This window comes from Rhagoletis pomonella, unplaced genomic scaffold (assembly GCF_013731165.1).
Source record: "Rhagoletis pomonella isolate Grant_MI unplaced genomic scaffold, Rhpom_1.0 Rhpom_scaffold_00006, whole genome shotgun sequence".
NCBI classification, from domain to species: Eukaryota; Metazoa; Arthropoda; class Insecta; order Diptera; family Tephritidae; genus Rhagoletis; species Rhagoletis pomonella.
The window spans coordinates 17,554,906-17,577,592 of NW_023458560.1; the positions used below are offsets into that span (position 1 = coordinate 17,554,906).

The following is a 22,687-nucleotide window of genomic DNA, read 5'->3' on the forward strand; positions in this document are numbered from 1 at the left end:
TTTTATTTGCCGGTTTCAAAAGCACTGTTTGGTATAGTAAATTCATTAGCCATTCATAAACTTTTCAGAAAAGCATATACATACATACATATGTGCACGTACTTATCCATATACATTTTATGAGTAATGTGTATAGATGTATTTTTGCTACCCTAAGTTATATGACGTTGGTCAGTTACAAGCGGTCACTCTTAAAAATGGCTTTCGTGTTTCGTTAACGGCGTTGACGGTATTTAAGTTGTTGGTACTACAAAGCTATGGGTGGCCGCTGGTTACTATTAGTGGCTATTTTCATTTTATGTTTTCGGCAGTTTCGTATTCGCTTTGTCGCTGAGATTTAGGTCAAGGATTTTTTATTTAATCTCTTTGCCTAACTAGTATAGTCGAACAAAATTTTCAGTAAATATTTGACTTCAGTTATGTAAAAATATCAACATTTTATAAATTGTGTAGTGTCCGCTTTACTATCAGTTAGTTCATTCACATTTGATACAAACGAATATTCAGTTTGATAGAGAAAGGCTCCAACTATGAAATAAATTGCAGTATGTCCAAGATTCCGATAACGCCCTCTGCAGGAGCTTTGTGGGTAACATTACTGCGAAGAATGCACATACAATTGTTGGGAGTTTAGTTCTTTGAGATTGTTTTTGCTCTATGAACGATAATTAAAAAGAATCTATTCGTTGAAACAACCTTTATGCATATTGCATCATGGGTTGACAAAAAATCGCACTACATACATTCAGATTTTCGAATAAAGACTACAAAAAGAATAAGTCATGTGTAACTGGTAATTAAGCCTGTACTCATGTTTCCTGGTGGAATAAAGAGTTACGGAAGTTGAGGAAAATTTTAAATAGTGCCCACGACACAAGGGAGTATAAGACGCTTATTTGCTTCGCAAAAAGGGCATCGATCAAAGAATATTGCAGTGATATTGGTAAGCTCGGTTCGCTCGAGAGGCCTGATGGTTTCTTCACGTGGATAAGGACATCTGGGGCTAAACTGCTAAACTTACCGTATTTTATTGTCTTTATACGCGGGGAGTTTCCTACGGCATTGGTGTGGTACGGCATTACATTTTCTGAAGAGGTAACGCAACGTTGAGTTCCTTGAGGCCATTGAACTATGCCTGAGGCAGCATGCAGAAAATGAGTCAACCAACAAACATACTTAACTGCATACATATAATCAGACAGCAGAGCGGAGCTCCTCGCTCTTAGAACGCACGACATCACCTCAAAGCTGGTGTGGGACTAGCTTCAACTTTTAATACTTAACACATTTAGGAGCTGGGTTTAGCTCATTGTGGTACCGGGACACAGTGGCATGTGTAATAAAGTGACACATGTTCCTGCCAGAAAAGGGTCTGCACGGGGATTCATAGGCCCAGGACCGTTTATTGGTCTGCCATGGAACTCCACTTGGCGAATGTATTATATCTGGATGAAAACTCAAGCGCAACATTACTGGCGAAGTACGAAGGGTAACAGACAGGCCAATTACTTTATCCCGGAAATATCAACAAGAAGAACTGTTACAAGTTTTGTTACTGGTCACTGCAGGTTAGTGAAACACTTAACAAAGATAGGACGAAACAGCGCAACGCATTATGTGCCACTGTGATCACACTTTGTTTCCTGCTATCAATGTACCTAGAAGTACATGTTACCTAAATGACTTTTAGCCAAGGGATCTCGCGAGGTTTATTAGCAAGACGTGGATCGAAGAAAATCTGTAGCCAAATATAGGTTTGTTGAAGTAAATCGTTCTCGGTCACGGTAACTAGGTGACTTACTCCCTCATCTAAATCAAATCAAATATAATCTAAATACTTGAGGTAGAGTACTGTTGTGATCCCAATATCGGGCACGAGCTCGCGCATTGTATAATCTGCCAAAACTGGCACAGTATCATGAACTGGGGTTGGATTCAGTAACTGTGAGAAAATATAGTGTACACCGAGTGCAAAACTCACAACCAAAAAATCACCGAATGTACACAATTTGATAGTTAAAACTCATTCTCACATTTCCTGAATCGCAAAATGAATAATTTACAACTCACAGTTACAGAATTCAGCCCCTGGGGTCTATATCAAAGTCAATGGGAACAGTTTTCACCTCTCTCATAGTAATTAATACATTGACATCCCAAAGGCCATGTACTACTAGATAGGTAGAAAATATTTATATGAAGATGTAGGAGTTCGCTTGCTTGTAGTGGCAGGCAAACTACACTTAATGCATTGGCTAGTCATCTAGCTAGTTCCCGACTAGTTCCCGACTAGTTCACCAATAGAATTCTCGACTAAATTTAAGAAATATTAACGAATGTGTTTTATTTTAGCTAGTAGGCTACTCGGGAGTATCTGGTAAGCAAAAATTTGATTCGTTCGCTAGAGAAGACTTAGACCAGGCATTCGTTGTTCCGCAACCAGTTGTATCAATTCCACCTTCTGCCATCGGAACCATAGTCAGAAAATGTATTAATACTTCGCGTAGCACTGACTAAGAGGCATAAAAGGACTACATTGGGCAAAAATCATGTGCATTTATTGAGCAGCTGGGACTGCAAAGAACTTAGAGTGGACAAAGGGACTTCTGGATAAAATGCAGAAAAATAATTTGATTTTTATGAGGGCATTTTCTAAAATCTTATTAAATGGTATGCATATGTATATACACTTACATGTGTGAATTATAATCATATCTATGTATATATTAAAAATCATTATTTATAACCCAATCAGAAGTATTGGCAAAAAAAATAATATTTTACTGTTCACCCCTATTAAAATGTAATTAAGTAACACTGTAACAAGGTACGCGCATTTCTGGGCCATCTTGATTAAAACCGTTGAGCCAAAAAAACACGAATTTGCATTATAAATAAACAGAAAGTACAGTGGAATGGCATTGGTGTTTGGTGCTTCGTATTATTTTTATTACCGTAAGTAAAATCGAAAGCTTCAACTTCACGAATGCAATTCAACACCTTCCTTAGAATGCGAAAAGGAAATTCGAAAGCAAAATAAAATTATAGTACTTATGCTATATATGTACCTTTGTGTACTAAGATATGGTTTACTATGCGCGTATGCTAAATGTGCGGTTAATTGTTTTGCAGGTCACAGCTGATTTTGCGAAATCTGAGAATAAAGTCCTTAGCCAAACTAACTCAAACGTTGGAAAATACCCTACGCGAGTTCAATTTAACTTCAATTCGTTACGCATTATGACGCTTGTGAAAGGTAAATACTATTTACTAAATAGGCATTGCGTGATTTCATACTTGTATGTATGCACATTAGGGTGGTCCAAAATAAGTAAAGTTGGAATTTTAATGCTGTCATCCCCTAGGACACAATTATAGTCCGGTTTTTTTTTGTTATTTTGAAATCAAAAAAGAGGTCGATCAAAGCGCTCTTACTTTCTCATGTATTTTATATGGCACATTTTTTTGTATAAATATCTTGAGAATCTATTTTTTCGATCGGAAAACTTTATTTCTCTTAACTATTTTTTAAGTATTTTTTTGGTCACCTAAAAGCCTCAAAAGGGTGAAATGGGGGCCCATAAAAAGTCGTTAGTATTAAATAATTGGGTACTGGATGTATTTTGAAGAAAAATCAGATCGAAAAATATTGATTTCCAACCTTTCCGCGAAAAATTGTTATTTTTTCCCCCAATCAAAGAATTCTTTGAGTGCTTTGTGCGCCTTCTAAATATTTTTTTTTTTTCAAAATAAAAAAACAGGGATACATTTTTTCGATTTAGAATAATCCTAAGGGGTGAGAGAATTAAAATTCCGTCTTTATTTTTTTTTTGGACTACCCCAATGTACATATTTATGTATGCAAATTTGAGTGTTTCCGAGCTTGGCTGAGTTTGCGGTTTGTTGAACTACAAATATACAGATATTAGCCAGACTTTGGCCTACTTATATATAAACACATACATACATGTGTATGTATGTATTCTAGAGGCTCAAACAACTTTGACGGTATCCCAGAATATTGAGTTAACACCAAAAAAAAAAACAGCACAGACGGTGTTGTCGGATTGCCGGCGGAAGCGTCATGGACGTCGACCGCAATCAGCTCGCCAAAATAATTTATGCGTTTCGGTACGCGCTTTAAGATTTATTTACGCGGGCTGTATCGATTTGACACAATTTGACTTTTCTTTACCTTCATTGCGTTTTTTGTGTTTGTTTATGCGTTTTTTTTTGTTGCGCGAAGAAGTAAATGCTCGCAGGTGATATCAGTTTGTTTTTGACTCCATGTATTTGCTTTTTGCAATTTTTTGGTTACTTTTGCAAAAGTTGCACAAACAAAAAAGAAATGTTTACTTACATTATTTCTTGCTCCAACATCTGCGCCCAACTCAATCATCCGATCCATAATTGATGTCTTATTATCCTTGGTGGCGTACATTAGAGGTGTCATACCGGTGTTCTGCAGGAGAGTAAAAGAAAAGTAGTTCATAAAAGATAAATAATGTTTGACTATTAGCTGGTGTTTAAATAAATATTCAAGCACTAAGTGCGATGCATGTACCCTGTGCTAAAGATTTGTTAAAAAAAAATAGCCGAGCTTTACGCGAGATTTATTTTTTTTCGTCAAAAACATTTTTGTGTGGTAAACTCGTCAATAGGATGGCAACACAGTTCTATAAGGTCTATATGTAATAAATGCAGTAGTTCTGCGTGCGTTTAAAAAATTTTTGGGATTTAATACAATTTCATAAGGCGAGTTCTATGAAAATGTCCAAGCTCAGCTCTCATCCCATTTTGGTTTTCAGGATATGTCTATGTATTTAATGTAGTATTTTGCTCAACTATTAACCTGGATTTTAACACAGAAAAATACGCAGCCTTCCAAAGAATTGTGTGTGCGAAAATACAAATCTGGTAACAGGTAACTCGATTTGAGTGATCCAGCTTTTCGAGACCAAACACGGTTTTAGATACTGCGATTCACTTTCATGCGACTTCTTCGATCTGGTGTTGGATCCAGCGACACCCTAAAGAGTTAAATAACGTTTCCGGTCTCAAGTTGAGACCATAAACACCACGACCTTAAGCGATGATTTTTCTAGCTTAGAAAATGAGCTTGCTCCAGCGCTGAGCGAAACTAAACACTCCACAAAGAGATCAAGCAATAAAACTCAGGCCAGCAGATGTTTCTTTGCAGATCCTTTTCTTGACAAACTGAAATTATGCTCTACATATCTCCCCATTTTTTGAAATGACGCAACAAGGTGAGCGATGTCGGAAGAATATGAAAAGATTTAAAATCTATATCAAATCAACATGATCATAGTTAAGCCGTATGTAGTATATGGATAATGACGCTACAGTGAAACGTCTATTCGATTCGCACCCATGAGTGGACAACGAAAGCAAAAGTCTCCATACAGCCAATGCCAAAAATTATAATCCATCACAACGAATGTTACTTCAAAATATCACCTGATCCGGACAAGCATCACGTAATGCAACAATAGCTTTCTCAACAACAGCGTTAACAGCAATTTCAGATTTATCCAAAAGCTCTCTCTCAGTTATTTAAACACTAAGCAGAAAAATAAGAGGGTATGACGATTTGATGAGCGAAGCTGTGTCAGACATCGAGCTTTCTACCGCAGCGAAACACACAGTGAAAATTCTGCCCAGAAACACATCCAAAAGACAACAAAAAAAAAATAAAAAATAGATCAGCAATGGCAAAGAAAACAAAAACACCAATTATAACTCTTATCAATAATATTAACACTGACAACTTTTTCGATGAAGAATTCGAAAAGTCTAGTTAGTCTAGAGTTCGCTTCTATACAAAATATACATATAGTACACTTAAAGGAGCTTTGACCGCGGGCAAGACTATACTTAACTTAACTAATGTAAGAAATCATCAATAATTAGATTGCCAGAAGCCAAAATATTTTGTTTTTGTATTTTCCATTTAAGATGATGCTACCTATAAGCCACATCAAAAAATTCCTGAACAAAAACATATTGCGTTGGCCAACAAATTAGGTTACGTTAAGTAAATTTAGTCTAGACGAACTGAGTCTTAATATATAGTACTACAAAAACAAAGAGAAAAAAATATACACTAACAGTTTATATATTCATTATAATATATACATATTCAATAGTAACACCTACTTACACACATACATACATATCGTCGTTTAAAGCAGGGACGTGAACCGAATGAAAAATATGGTCGGTTCGGTTCAGTGGTTCGAACGGTTTTTGTACATTTGGATTGGTTCATCAAAGCGGTTTGTTTGGTCTTTGAACCGGGGTTTCGGTTCGGTTCAACGGTTCGAAAAACAAAAAAATAACGCGCAAGTTTAACTGTCAAGTGTCAAGTGCAACAACGCGCAAGGTTAAGGGTCAAGTGTCTGTCAAATGAGATGGGTTGCCTTTACATGTGATATTGTCACATGGTAAACAGACATGGTAGGTATTACCATGTTTAACAAAACGAAAAAAATGGGCACATTTATCTATTGAAAATTGGTTGAAACGAACCTTTAACCTTTATAGAAAGTGGTTCGGTTTTCGGTTCGGATCAAACATTTGTGGAAAATTTCGGTTCTGTTAATGGTTCAAAACCGGTTCGGTTCAAAACCGGTTCACGTCCCTGGTTTAAAGTACAAAACCGCGTATCGTCATTCTGCAAAACCGCGTAACTGACATTGGCTGCCAAAAATTGGATTTGCTCACACAAACTCTTGGCTCAATCCTTATCCATTCGTCCTGAAACATACTAGCCAGAAATGCGATTGCTTTATAAAAAAGAGAACCATTTTGAAATATGAGTGTTTTTACGCTCTAGAAAGTAATTCCACAACTTCACATACGCGGTTTTGAATTTTGTTGATACGCGGTTTTCCACTTTAAACGACGATATACTTCTTGTACTCAAATTTATTCTACAACGGCCACTAAAACCTTTGACTGACATGAACAACTACGACGAGCTAAAAATTTTAATGAAACTGAATCCTCAAATTATTTGTCTACAAGAAGCCCACTTCTTCTTCCGCCTAAGCGATGTTAGCCAAGTTCAACAAAGCATACCGGTCGTTTCCCTTCTGTGGCAACTGACGCCAATTGGAAAAGAAGAAACCCACTTACATACTTATAATTCTGTACCTATCCCAATTAAATTGGAAATATTCTTTTGGATTTTTTTTAATTCTTTTGGAGGTTCAGCGATTTGCATTCATATTTTCATTCCACATCTAATTTCAAACGATTCCCCAAATGCTTATAAACATTTTAGTACAATTGGGGTATTCACAAAGGTGTCGTAATGTTGTAAGTTGTAAATTTTAAACGCCTAAAAAATATATTAAGGGGGTTCACAAAGTACCATCAAAGTCATATTATGAATTTTCGCAGTGTTAAAAATAGATGGATAAAAAGAGCAGTCACTGAATTCTCTTCCAGCATATTTGACTTTTTGAGTTTGAAATACATTGAAGCAATGAAGATGTAAGCTTTAAATAACAAAACAATAAAAAGTAAAGAAAAAATAAATAAAAAAAACTAAATATAAAAGAAACCATAATGACGCAACGTTCACGTTATTGGTTCTGGGGGAAGCTGAGAGTGGTACATCCGAGCATTAATTTTAAAACCGTGGAATTATTGCATAGATACTTGGCTGCCCTGTAAAAAAAAAATTATTTCCTAATTTTTCGAAAGTATGAGCAGCTACGATTTTAATTCAAACAGTTTTTGACGTCGTCTTAGTCAAACCTAAACATGGTTGAAGCTCACTGTGAGAATAACAATTATCATAAAAAGACTTTTGTTTTTCGAGATACTATGGTGAATTTAATGACAGTTGCCAGAATTACCCTGTGTACCTGTCAATTAAGTTGCATTTTTTAATATAACAAGGAACCACATTAAAGTTTCATGATTGCCTTGTCATTTGTATTAAATTTTTCGACTATACATTTTAGTATTTTTTTTTTTAACGGAGAATAAGGAGAGCTTCCAAAACATAAAAGCCGTTTTTTCTAGGATTTTTGATTTTTTTTTAATTTTGGCATCCTTCCACGACTTATAGTTTTATTCAAATTCGAATTAAAAAGCTTCTTTGTCAAACATTTTGTTTACCTATAAATAAAGTCGGTTGCGTTTGTGGTTTGTGTCGGTTGCGTTTGTAGCGCAAGCATTGCAGTGTCAAAACGTTGTGCCTTTTTTACAGCTTAAAAACGTAATACCTGGCCTACGTACTTAAACTGTTACAAAACGATTTTTTCTTCTTAGTTTATATGCAGGCCCCCAATTGCTATTTAACTATCAGTCCTTGTGACGATTTCCTACATTAATAACCTCTCCTTTGCGGCTGTAGGTGTCAAGCCAAAGTATGTTAACAAATATGTTAAGACAGTGAAAATGCAAACCAAAGCGCATTATTATGGAAACAATCAAGGAAGCATTTCTAACAGGTTGTGGTGCTAACGTGCCATACAACTATTTGCTGATTTCCTCCGTTTTTTTTTTATGCGACTGTTACCAACGGCAACTCCCTCCAGTTAGAAAGCATAAAAAGTAATCAAGACTTGTTGGAGGCCAGCGTCAACCCTTTTTAGTAAATTTATTGAAATTTTATTCGAAATTTTATGTCTACGATTCAGTATCATTGCTACATACATACATATGTACATAAAATGGAAAACTAAAATCCTCAATTCCTTTACTGCTATATGCAAACTAGTGTGTATGAACATATGTATTGTATGCATGTACTTCAGTTGCCATTGTAGCAAATGGGGGAATGTCTTCTAGTAGTTTGCATTGCTTTTTTGCTGCACCAAGGGAATGTGTAAGCGTATTCACGAAAAGCGGGGGAAACGCGCCTTTTAACAGCGCATAGGAAAATTTGTAGACTTGTCGTTATTTTGTCACCTAAACAACACGCCTTGTTGATAATGGAGACGAAATGTTATTTTAAAGGATACCAACAGTTTGTTTGCTTTTTTTTCAGCTCAAGATATCCAAACATGTACTTTTTTCAAAACTTACCGGGTCGTGTATGCCCACCAGCGGTATGTGGTTGCCATCCTCACCCACATTTGCCACATATTTCTCCAGTTTTTTTAGCTCCTGCTCGATCGGCGTCCATTCGCTTTTCATCGCCAATGCGAGTATCTTATTCGAGGTGTCACGTATCGAAGCGCCAGCGCTTGGAGGCTTTGGCGTTGTAAAGCCATCTGTCTCCTTTTTATCGCCATTGCTGGAGCTGTCATCCTTTTGATCGGAGTCGGCCTTACTGGCCGGTGTGGCACGTTCACTGGCCGTAGTTGATTCATCCGGCGTATTAATGCCACCGATAGCACCAGCAACATTTGACGGCGTACGACGTCCAATGCCACCGCCAGCGCCACCACGCCCACCGCGTTTACCCGGTTGCGACATAGGATTCTTTTTTTTTTTTAGCTTATATCGCTCAATCAACAGCACAAAGAGTCCATATTACCATTCGATAACGCCACGATTTGTTGCACATTTCTCATTCGGAACACAAGTCAGCGCAGGAACATACACGTAAACACTTGAATATGTATGAATATAACGGTTTTATTGCTGAAGTATGTGTGAACTGGTTGCTGGCAGATTCAATACGAGGTGAACGTTTGAACAGACTTTGATGCGATTACACAACAAAATGTTTTTCGATTTTTCACATTTTCGAGAAAAGGAGTTAAACTTTTAGAGGAAAGCTTTGTGGGTTTTTAGTAAAACTCTTTACAATTTGGGCTTAGATGAGAGTTGAATGCATTTTTTTGTTTGGTTTTGGTCGCTCATATTTTTACATTTATTATATAGAAAGGTTTTCTTAAGTATGTATCTTCTTTTGAATACTATTTCTTTAAAACGCTTTCAAAGTAAAATTTTTAGATTCACAGAGACCCTAACTCCACTAAAATTTCTTACACTTGGCACTTAATCTATGTATGTATATGCACTCTTATTTATGCATACATATGTATATAAATATCTATGTACACTGTATGTATATCCACTACTTTTTGCCCCTCCACTATGTATTTGCCATCAACCGACTATTTTTCGAAAACCAACCGTTTTCTTTGAACGACTCCGACTTTCTGATTTTTAACGCTAAATCCTGCCTCAGGTAAACCTTAGCAAATTTCACTTTCCGACGTTTAAGCCATGTGACCGGAAGCTACCTTAGCAACATAACGAACACTTGCGCAGTAATGGAGGACGCCATGGAAGTGCTGAGTCCTTGCGCTTGTTTGAAGTTATTTCAATCACAACTTGTTTGATTTCTGCTTTAGCTGCCGCTAAATTCCAGCTAAATGGCGTAGCTTAAGCTTCTCGTTGATGTTTGTTTGTTTACATTTGTTGATTGTTTACCAAGTGCCACAAGTCCAAGCATAAGAAGAAGAATGAGAGTAAGACGTTTGGCGCTCAGAATTGCAAACGCTTGATTTGCATTATACGCTCCTTGTTTGCAATTAATTGTTGAGACGTTTATACAAACAAACCAAAATTTATTCTCAGGCTAGCCGATAAAAGGTGGTGGATGAGGTGCGAAAGTCAAAGTGCTACAATCAGTGTTGCCGGAACTTTTTGGGCCGACCGTCTAAATTGGCCAAATAAAAAACACTTAAAACGGCTAAAATTTGTCAGCTATAGTTAAAAAGTTTTATCTGAATAAAGTTGAAAGACAAATAAATTCATTAAATTATTTTTAGTTAACAAAGGACAGAGTTATACCTGATTAATTAGAGCTCTACATCAGAAGTCATGTCTGTGTTACTTACATAAATATAAACAATAGATATATCTAATTACAAACTGATGGCTTTTTTTCTATTGAATAACTTTGCCTTCTTAGGAATATTGTAACATTTGCTATATATTTGTATTGAACAAGCCGGTCGCTATTTGAGTTTTTAACAGTTTAACTATGTAATTTTATTTTGATGTCCATATATTCGAAGCGTTCCCGTTCTAAGGACCTGTTCACTCTCTGCACATGCCTGTCAGAGAGCAACAATAAGCAACACTAAGGGATGTTAGCACCACGATACAATTATTCATAGATAATGTATTCCCAGAGGGTTTTGCTTCACATTGAAATTCGTGCTCTTACGTTCAAAAAAAAAGTAGTTACCCAAATATAAACGCGACATTTTAGAAAGTTTTGGCTTTTTTTTTTTAATTTATAAAATGTTTATCATTTTTTATGAAAATGTATCTAATTACTTAACAAACACCATATAAATCCCAGTTTCAGACTTTGTGCAAAAATTATGAAATTTCTGCACAATTTCACCAAAATTTTTTAACTATATAGTCAGCATCTTTAGAAAAAATTATGGTATGCAGTTTTGAAGTCTATTCAATTCTAGTTTAATGAGGTGCAAATTTGAACTAGCGAGGTCTTAGCGCTGATATTTGGCATTTTTTTTAAAGACGGTGTTACGATATTTGCCATACAAAGTATGCTCGACAATTCTTTTTTATGTAAAAAATGCGAAACACCGTTAACAACAAAATTGCCAAAAATCCGCGGTAAGTGCTAGATACATTAAATTTTTACTTTATTATACTAAAATTTAAAATTTCTAAAGATGCTGAATAAAAAGTTAAAAATATTGGTGAAAATTTGCAAAATTTTCATAATATTTTCACAAAGTATGCAGTTTGGATTTAAATGGTATTTTCTCAGCTATCAGCTACATTTTCATAAAAAAGAATAAACATTAAATTGACTAAAGAAAAATAGCCAAAACTTGCTAAAATGTCGCGTCCCAGTTTATATTTGGGTCGCTGTGTATATGCTTAAAATAAAATTCGTTGAAATCGGCCCAGTATTTGAAGACTTCTCGGATTAGAAAAAAATGTCTTCCAATTGTATATACATACATATGTAACACAGTTCGGCATTGAAAAATTTCTCCGAGATAAGGCTACCCATTTTTAATAGATTTTGGGTCGCTAAATTTGTAAAAATGGAAGCTTAGAATTTTTTTTGCACAACGGCTAAAAAATCGGCTGCCGGCTAAACCGAATTTTCGCCGGCTGTTTGCTTTCGCAACCGGCTAAATTTAGCCGGAAAACGGCTGAAATGGAAACTCTGGCTACAATACTTTCGATTTCATTTAATAAAATCAGCGCAAAAAAAAATTGCAATGGTAATATGTGGCGCTAGGGTATAAAAAGGTATAGGCACATACATACATAGCAACGTAAGTATGTATTAAAATACCATAATTAAATACAACTAAGCGGACTGATTAAAAAGAGATCGCACACCAACAGAGAGACATTCAAAAACTAGTATTATGGAAGAGAGGAGAGTTTATTTATTTACTTAAGTAAATACTGAATAAGTGAATTTTTAACGAAGGCTTTTAGAGCTAGAAGCGGTGTTGCCACTTTGGAAATTATTATCAAAATTGGTAGAAAAAAGGTAAATTTTTTTATTTTTATTTAGTTTAAGTATTTTGTTTGAAAACAAATAAAACTTTTCGTTCCCGCTTTATTATTCGTAGTTATCTTTATATTATAAATCATTCTCCAAAAGTGTAGTCCATTTTATTATATTAGTTTTGGCACGCTTCAATGCACACTTTATATACATACACATACATAAAATTTGTTGAATTTTCCTAAATGTAGTATGCACGTATATATATTAAAAACTTGATTTATATGGGTATGGTTAAAGCGCAAACCATACTCCCTTACAAAAATATAGCAAACAAAATTTTGCTTGGGAAACATTGGTCTATACTCTGCAAAAAACGCGACTAATCGAGGATGACTCCGGGAGCAATCGCAACCCTGCAATAATACCCGTATGAGAATGCTTGCGACTAATTAATGCCTAACTGTACCTGATTGAGACCAATCTCGGAATACTGTTCCGATTGGTAGAAAGAAACCGAGAAGATGATCACAAATACTATATCATTAGAAAAGTAAAGTAAAGTAATATCAAGTTTTAATTTTAATTTAAATAACTAAAAAGTGGAAAAAATCTATAGTTTTTATTAAAATAACTAAAAAAGTAATTGGTCAATATTTTCCAGATTTGGTAGATATTTTTTAAAGTGGATGGAAAGTATTTTTTTTTCGTTAGTGGCAACCCTATCTAGAAGGCACATCCTATTTTTTATATGCCAAGGCCAAAGTTCGTCGATTCGACACTCGCTTATTTACATTTGAATAGTCCATTTCCAAACAGCGTGATTTTATAACAATAAGCCACAAATAAAAAAAAACGACTACGACAACATGTAACATCTAAATGTAATCTTTGTTTTTATTGACTGAAAGTTTGGATAAATAAGAGCCTAATAAAATTATACGACCTATATTTTCTATGTTCATCAGAAGATGGAGATTTTAGAAAGTTTATAAATATGTATGATAGCGACTTTTTCAAGAAGAGTTAAAATTTCATGCTGTGTTTTCAGAATATCGAAAGATTTTGGACTGTGTTGTTAGTGGACATGAGACTACTTTAAATACGTTACCAACCATAAAGTAAAAATCGAAAAAATTTTTACGTAGCGCACTTTGCAAATTCTGCAGTGCTTCAGATGTTAAATAAATTCGAGGATTTTAAGTGTTTTATAAAAGCTGTATTTCTGGTATGTATTTGTTTAATATTTTCAGATTTTGTAAACACTTTTTTAACTTAATAAAACAAACCCATAAACTGTTTTTCAGTCTACATACATAGTTAAGTATTGTGCAGTTTGAGATCTTCGAATAAAGTAACTAAAATCACTTTTTTCCATAAGTGTAACAAAACCTTAAAATAAATTAATTAAACTATAGAACAAATTTAATTTCTTAGGTAAAAATCATTATTTTATACAAGAGACACAAACGTCAAACTTATGCTCACCGCATATGCTTTTTCGGCAATTTGCACAGTAAGACTTTGTCGCGTAATTTTGCACTCATTTAAGTAACATAGAAGTCCTTCTATAAAAAATATGAAAACAAAAATTCGCTTCGTCGATACGACGAAGAAGTGCCGGCTAGGGTTAATCAATGAGAATAACGAGAGTCTCTGAGCAGTTACATATTGTAAATAATACGCTTATTTGTTGTACTAAGCTGGTGGTGGGGGAGGCGGCGGCGTGTAGGCTAATATAACTATTTACCGACTTAGCAAAACACTATTTCAAATCTAAAGTAAAAACAATGTTAAATTAAATAAGTAAAGGTCGCATAAATTTTATCAGTAAAATATAAGAGATTAAATCTTATTTTGAGCAAACAACAGTTCGGGCGTAAATTATATTGAGTTTAGCTAAATTGTCCTGCAGTCTACTTTTTGATCACGTTTTCAATTGAACCGTTTATTTAAGAATCCCTTCAATTGCCAAAAGTTTAGCCTATGCGGAAAGAAATTATCGGAGCTAAACCAAATTAATATGGGACCACCCTTGAGATACCTCTTTTCTTTTAAAAAAAGATCATTCGAAAATGGTATTACGAAAAGTTATCTGGTGTATGTACAAAAAAAAAATAAATAAAATATTCCGATGAATTGAAAGCCTCCTCTCTAAAAAACATACATCCATTTATTCCATTTAACAGTCTTACGGCAATTGTTCCTGGCGCTTACTCTCAAAGAGGAATGTTTTGTTTTAACTCATTTTTGTGTATGCTTGACGGATTTCTGAAATAATCGGTTCAATTAGAAGAAACGGCACCTACATATGTACATATATATTTCAGAAATAACGCGGTGAATGTTAGTCCAATATCATTTGTTTATCAGGGTAGATTAGTACTATTTTCTGAGGTAATAAAATAATAAAAAAAAGCATACTAAATAGATTTTTTTTTTATTATTCGCTGTAATATTTTTGCTTAGGAATGGAGTAATCTGAAAAATCGCATAGCTTGGCAAACTCCAACGCCTCAGCAAGCGAAAGCGCTAAATGTTATGCGATTTCAATGTAATTCGGTATATAGTTTACACATTGATGACATGTACAGTTAATATTTTTAACAATTTTCATCAAATCTTTACATAAATGACTAACAGTAGATATTAGCTTGTAGTACCCCTAAAGAGGCTAAGGGCCAAGTTCAAATGAATATTTAAATGGCACTTAAGTTTAATTGTGGATTGTTCTTTAAATGCCAGTTAACTTTCGTTAGGTTTCAGATCAAATTTGTTTAAATATGCCAAACAATTGGCAGCACTGCTGCTCGTTCCTTGAAATTGTTTTTGCATTTGCTTGTTTGTTTACATTTTGTGCTGAACAGCTGATTGTTTTTTGGTGGGATTTGGTGGGATTGATTAAACAACCCACCAATCAATCTTGGTTGTTTGGTACAAACACAGGGTTGCATATCTCACATTTAAATAGCCAATATTGGCCATTTAAGTGCCGATTAAATGTATGATCCGAAAATGGATAGTGGAAGTTAATCAACAATCAGAAAGACTTATGCAAATTCTAAGTAACCAGTAGTAATGCGCGTTAACACTAAGGCATAATGAAAAAAGGAATTTTGCCGAAAAAATTACGAGTGTAATTTGTTTAATTTGTTTCATAGTCTAGTACCTAATACCCATCCAAATTTATAAAGAGTTTTTTAAGGGGAAAGAATCACAAATCTGTGTTATTATTAATAACTATTAATCATATTTGATTAATATAGCTGGGTGAAAGTTTCTCAACTGGACCTCGGATTTCAGTAAAGTTCGAATTTTCGCGTGCAAATTTGTGGGTATGTAGAGAGGTTTATAGATGTGAAAGGGATTCTGAGAATTTTTTTTTATTTAAATTTTAAAAGTTTTTATAAGAAAATATATTTTTAAGCAATTTTTTTTCAAAACTGATTTTCTCTTAAAGTATATGACGAAAGTTGATGAAATTTTTTTTTGTAAGCGTAGTGACATTAGAGGTTTAAAAAAATAAATTTTTATAATTTAGAAAAAAAAATTTAAATTTAAACATAATAAATATTAAAGTTGCATTAAAAATATGTTCTCAATGAGTGTTTTCCATTTTGAAAACTGCATTTATTGAAGAAAATATTTGTAAAAAAAAATTGTTAGATCTTTTCTGATTTTACATTACAGCAACTAACGATTGGCTCATATATCCGACTTTTAACGTAACCTCATATAATAATGCTGGCATTTATGGTATTTCTAAAGCATTTTTTGGTTAAGTTTTGACAAATGCTGCCGCAAGTAGTAAACAGAAAAAATCTAAACATTTTTTTTTATAAATATTTTTTTTTGAATAAATGCAGTTTTCGAAAATATAAACGAAATGGAAAACACTCATTGAGAACATATTTTTAAAACTTAAAAAATCCGAGGTCCAGTTGAGAAATTTTCACCCAGCTTCTAAATACGGTTGCCAGACGTACTGATTTGGGAAGAAAACAGTGCTGCATTTTTAGAAAAAATATCCGGCAACCCTACTTCTAAATCAAAGGAATCGTATAAATTTTGTGTACCATTTTGCATCCAGTTTTTTTAATGTAATATTTCGATATCAAATTCGGAATAAGCGATGTTTTTTAAGAAAATCTAAATCCTTTCCAAGTTTTAGGCCGCCATAATGGATGCAATTTTATTTTTTTTTTAGCTCAATATCAAATTGTGAATCTTACCGAAAACTGACATTTTAAACATGCAATTTTTAAATACATATGTATATTTCACAACTAAAAACAAATTTCCATTTCAAAGCCATTATTTGTACGACCGTCGCACAGTGGTTCCAAATTAGCATTTTGCATTCATAATTCACTGGAGCCTTCATTTTTCACAGGGTTAAAATATGTTTTTCGGATAAAAAAAAAAACATGATAGTTCTGTTGTATATACACCTTTGTCTCATGCCGTTGATAACAAAAAATAACAATAAATATTATAAGTTCCAAATTTGTAAAACATATTATTAGAGCTTTATTAAAATAAAAATTATAAATAATACAGTCCACATCTTATAATTTTTTTGTATATATATATCTACATATAAACAATTTTTTTTAAATTCTCAGAACTTTTTATTTCTTTATTAAACATGTTCAATAATTCGAACTTTTGTATCTTCCCAGACGAAGTTTTTGGATATTCGTCAACGAAACGCACATAACGAGGCACTTTGAAATGCGCTATTTTGCCCTTACAAAAGTTCTTAACTTCATCAACCGTAAGTTCTTTAGCTCCAGAGCGTAAACGTAAATAAGCACAAATTTCTTCGCCCATGCGCTTGTCAGGAATGCCAATTACCTGAAAAATGAACAAATCATTTATTTCCAATATTTAGTAAATAAATAAAAGATAATATATACCTGCGCTTCTATAATATCCTCGTGTGTATCCAGATAGTCTTCTATCTCTTTAGGAAATACATTTTCACCACCACGTATGATGACATCTTTCTTACGTCCAAGAATGCGGCCCACACCATTAGGTTCTAGTATAAAAGTGTCGCTGTGAAATTCGAAAAGAAAATAATACGCCAAAAAATAAGACAGAATAGTTTGCAAACCCTCTTGCTCAACCCTCACCCAGTCTTGAGCCAGCCATGCTTATCCAACACTTCTTTGGTTTTCTCGACATCATCGTAATATTCAGTCATCACAAAATATCCACGAACACACAATTCACCCACTTCCCCGAATCGTACAGTCTCTCCTTTATCGTCGATAACTTTAGCCTCCGCGTGTTGCAACAAACGGCCAACAGTTTGCGCTGCTTCCTCTTCGCTCTCTGTGCCATCCTGCATAAAGGAGGCCGCTGAGTTTTCTGACATTCCACAGCCGATGTAAAAGTTTTTTAGAGCAAACATTTTTTTCGTTTGAGTATAGATTTCTGGCGTGCAAGCCGCCCCACCGACAATACCTGTCTCCAGTGTATGAATTGGCTTATTCAGCTCGCGTTGCTTCTCCAACAGATCGACATACATGGTGGGCGTGCCGAATATCATATTACAGCCTTCGGCAGCCACACTCTCAAGCGCCGCAACACTGTCGAACCGCGGACTGGAGAGCACCAATGTCGCGCCATGACTTAAGGCGGACATCACGACGCTCAAACCGAAGATGTGAAAGAAGGGCAATGTCAAACAAATAGTTTTATGCGACTTGTGTAACTCATAAAAGAAACCGAACTGATGGCCTTGATTTAAGTAAGAAAAGTGACTAAGTAACGCCAGTGGTACCTGAAGTGAATTGTATATTGCAGCCGCTTTCCGGCGCGATGAGCTCAACATTTTTATTCAGTGTGCTTATATCTTGTAAATCAGCTTTGCTGCGGCTCAACTCCTCCCAACTTAGGAACTCACTGAGCGGCGCGTCTCTTTGCACAACTACATGCCTTAAATAGGGAAATTTTGGATCGTCAATGGGACCGCGGCCATTTAAACTCGCGCTCGGCAGTAATTCTTTCAAAATTCCACAGAAGTCTTGCAGGCCACAGTTGGCCTTCGTAACGAGCGTTTTAACGCGCGCCTTCTTGAGTGCATATGCTATTTCTTGCGCCTGCAATGCTGGATTAATGCAAGCAACTGTATAACCAGCCAGTGCCGCTGCCAAGTAAGTGATGTACCACTGGGAATTATTTGTAATCCAAAGTCCCAAATGATCGCCGCGCTGCATGCCGAGTTCGTTGAGTTTCACCGCAAGCTTTTCCGCTTCATTTTTAACTTCAGCGAAAGTGTAATGCTTGTTTTCGTGCCTCGAAATTAGCGCAGGCCGCTCGCCATACTTTGAAGCGGATATCTGTTGTCCAAGCGTGCGATAGAGCAAAGGTTCGTTACCCACCTGGTGGAAATAAGCCCGGTCCGAATAGCTGAAAGTAAATAGTGCATTGCGCAGGTAAGTGAAATTTTTTATATAGTAGTAAATTTTCCACTAACCATCTTCGATTATTCAGTTGACTTTGATAACTTGCCGATCTGACGGCATTTAATTGGGCATTTACTTGTTTGCAATGTCCTATAGCACGCAAAAGTGTCAAACGAATTTGCATGTTGAATATCAAGTAATTTATATATGTATTTACTCCTGCGCGATATACTACGATTGGACTTAGACCAGCTCTTTGTGATAGCGAACAACGAAAAGTCAAGGTTTTGAAAACGAGTGTTGACTTCTCCACGACCGCCTACAGACTAATTTCAACAGCTCAGCTGTATGGGCGCATAGCTTTTGTTAATGGTAGCACGATACCCATAAATATATATATATATTTAGAATGTATTCTGAATGAGAAAAATAGTAAACCTTAAATGCGCTCATTCTCGGTGTAAATACTCCAGAGTGTTGCGGTTTGCCGATAATAGCTGCTATGGCTAGAACCTGTGATGAAAAAGTAGCTACAATTGTACTTTTAAACTTGAAATTATATTCGATACAACCACAGCATTTTAGGTGCATTTGGAAAGTAGCCAAACCACATTTCGACGAATCTAGATGAAGAAAAGAATAAAGGTAAAGGTAAAAATAAAAACAAACAAGTAAAGAAGTATAGTAAGTTCGGGCGAAACCGAGCTTCATATACCCGGCGCACCTTTCAGCAAGAGTATTTTTTCCAATGCCAAACAGTTTTGATAATATGCTATGATAAATTGAAATAACTGTACCAAGTTTGATCGAAATCGATGAGTCGGTTATCGATATACACTAATATAGTCATAAGTGGGTGGTGCCACGCCCATTTTACAAAAATCAATCATCTTGTGTCTTGTTAAAAGATTGTTGTAAATTGGGGTCTTTAGTTATTTAAATATCGGAGTTTTCGTATTTCCAAAATTCACCGTTATATGGTAAGTGGCGGTAATTTTAGTCCGATTTCAAACATTTTCAACATATTGCTTTTTTGCGCCAAAGCGGAGCGTGCGTATACTGCAAGGGCAAAACCCCGATATACCGACCGTTGACTGGAACGTATTGAGCGTGGTCAAGTCATTGTCAGATTAGTGTGGTCAACACTATATCCTCCAGATAAATAAGATACTGGATGACCCTTTATGGTCGATTCGGCAAGACGGCTCGGGGCTTAGGTAGCGTATACTTTCTCGTAAAAAGGGAAACCTTGCCGACAACAATATTAACACGCTAGAGTGGAGAAGAATCTCGGAATCGAAGAGATCCTAAAATCCTCCCTCAATATGCGCAATGTAGATACCGGTGAGCTGGTCACTGCATCTAAATTTTAGAAGGAGCCTAGAAGTAATACTTAAGATCCTTCAAATAAATCTCCACAAAATTGCCTCATCCGAGCTTCTCCTCAACTTAGAGTCACCTCGCTTGCTTCGGTTATACTAGTATGCAGACAGCTATAGTAGTAAAAGGGAAGTACCTAGACACTATCAGTAATGTAATTAATCGCGCCCCTCAAGTCGTTAATCAAGACTAGCCACCGACAGAAAGCTGCATATACATATATTGGGTGCCCGGCCACAAGGGATTAGAGGGTAATGAAAGATCAGATGAGACTGCCAAGACTCTCGAGCAGACGAAATTTACCGATTCGAGAATTTAGAGGACATCCCCAAAGTAGAGCACAAAATTCTACTGAAGATCTCAAAAAGCATTGACATCCTTGTGATGTCTACTTCAACGCGTAAAACCGAGCTTCAACTAGCAATGCTAAGGTCCTACCGGTCTTTGTGCAGCCAACGGTGGCCACATTAAGTTAAGCTAACCAAGCCTAACCATTCATGTCCTTGTTGGTTAATGACGCAGAAGCATGGACAATGACAACATCCGACGTGTATTGGAGATAAAGATATTGCGGAATATTTACCGGACTTTGCGCATTGGCGACGGCGAATACCGCAGACGATGGAACGATGAGCTGTATGAGCTTTGCGACGATATATATGGTGTTGAAATGGCTCCGCAATCTCGATCATATCGCATAAGTGGCCAGAAAACGGTCCAGTCCTCAATGCATTCACGCGGTACCCGCTGGTGGTAGCAAAAGCCGACGTCAGCTAGCACTGAAGAAAAACCACTGGCCTGCTCCATTGAACTCTGTCGACCCGTATGACATTGAATTATTTTCTTAACGCCTGCCACATTAGGAAATGTATTCGACCCCCATTTCCAGTGATCATATTTCCTAATGTTTACACCTGGTATTTATGACAGCGCTCTAATTTACATATACACATTGGACCTACTGTATATGTACTGTATCTGTATGTATATTTATGCTTTTAGTATATGCGATAAAAAATGACAATTTGATATGAAAATGCTTAGTTCTATATAATATGTATTAAAATTAATAAGCATCTGAGTATGTATGTATTTTTCTATGTGCATATAGTTAACATACATTCATTATAAGCATATGTGCATATATACATTAATACATGTTTGAACGTGTGCACATACATATATGTATATAATTTCCCCGACGAAAAGCCGGCACCACACTTAATACATATGTATTAGTGATCATTGTGTATAAAATTAACCACAAATCTCTTACTAAGAGTGAAAGTGTACTCTTAAGAAATGGCATTGTACTAGGTTGGTCGTTTTTTTAGCCATTTTATATGACTATATATTAAATTAAATGGGGAAAAAATGTCATATGTAAGAAAAAATAACATTTCTTTCTATATACTATGAAAAAATAATACGGCCACTGAGCGTCATTTCAAAACGTCTTGAACCTCACGTTGTCCATAAAGTCGATTTGTGTTTTTCAGTGATCGATTGACGCTCAACTTGCGCTAAGACAGTTGGTAATCTTTGGAAAAAGTGAGTTTGATGAACTATTTTGGTCGACACGAAATGTTAAGATTAAGAAAATGTTGATCTTTGAGAGGGAACTCCTTTAAAGATGTACTATTACTTGTCTGCTTGGAGTGGTAGGCAAATGTTTTGATGTGGTATGATTCCCTCGATCAATGAGTTTTTCGAAGGAAAATTTTGCATGTATTGCGAAAAAATCTCTGTGCCAATACTTTTGTCCGGCATTGTATATATTTTAGTGTTAAGTGTTTTCAGCAATTTGTTTAGCAACTGTGTATGTACTAAATACATGGTACTTACTATTTTCATACAGATGTAAGTATGTATGTGTAAATCTATAAATTACAAATATAGTGCTCTCCGCTTCGCTATTGATATGAAAAAAAATCAGTTGTGTTCCAACCATTGACGTAGCACGAATATGATCGATAGTGCTAGAAAATTAAAAAAATAACTACTGGTAAAACAATCGACAGTGAGTGTACATTTGTAATCAACATAACAAAGCTGGTAGTGATTCATATCAAATACGAGAACGAGTCCAGGTGATTATTATTTCATAAAGTTTTTTTTTCTGCAAATAGTCGCATATCATTTGAAGAGCGGTTTATTTTTTCATTAGTGATCGCAATCAATTTCTCTTTGCCGCTTCTTCAGATCAACTCAAGCATCATTAATCTCCTCAACGTGTACGAGTATTGTGCAAAGAATAATGATCAAACAACTAGAACCGGCTTCTCTGCAATTTTACAAAAATGTACTCAGAGCGAATAGTCAACCACATACTACTCATTATTTGGGGCATTGGTGAGAATAAATATGTAGCCATAAACACAAGTCACTCTGTTTACGTCTTTTTATACCTTTCATGAGCATGAAATGGTATTATAACTTTGGTCCG

General features: G+C 35.4%; 1 protein-coding gene and 1 pseudogene across 4 annotated transcripts in view; both read right to left on the reverse strand.

Moving 5' to 3' along the window:
- LOC118740455 (serine/threonine-protein phosphatase 6 regulatory ankyrin repeat subunit A) overlaps positions 1 to 22,687 on the reverse strand; it is a 233,659-nt gene that overhangs the window by 75,373 nt on the left and 135,599 nt on the right. The window lies entirely within an intron of this gene.
- LOC118740456 lies at positions 17,010 to 19,173 on the reverse strand (annotated as a pseudogene).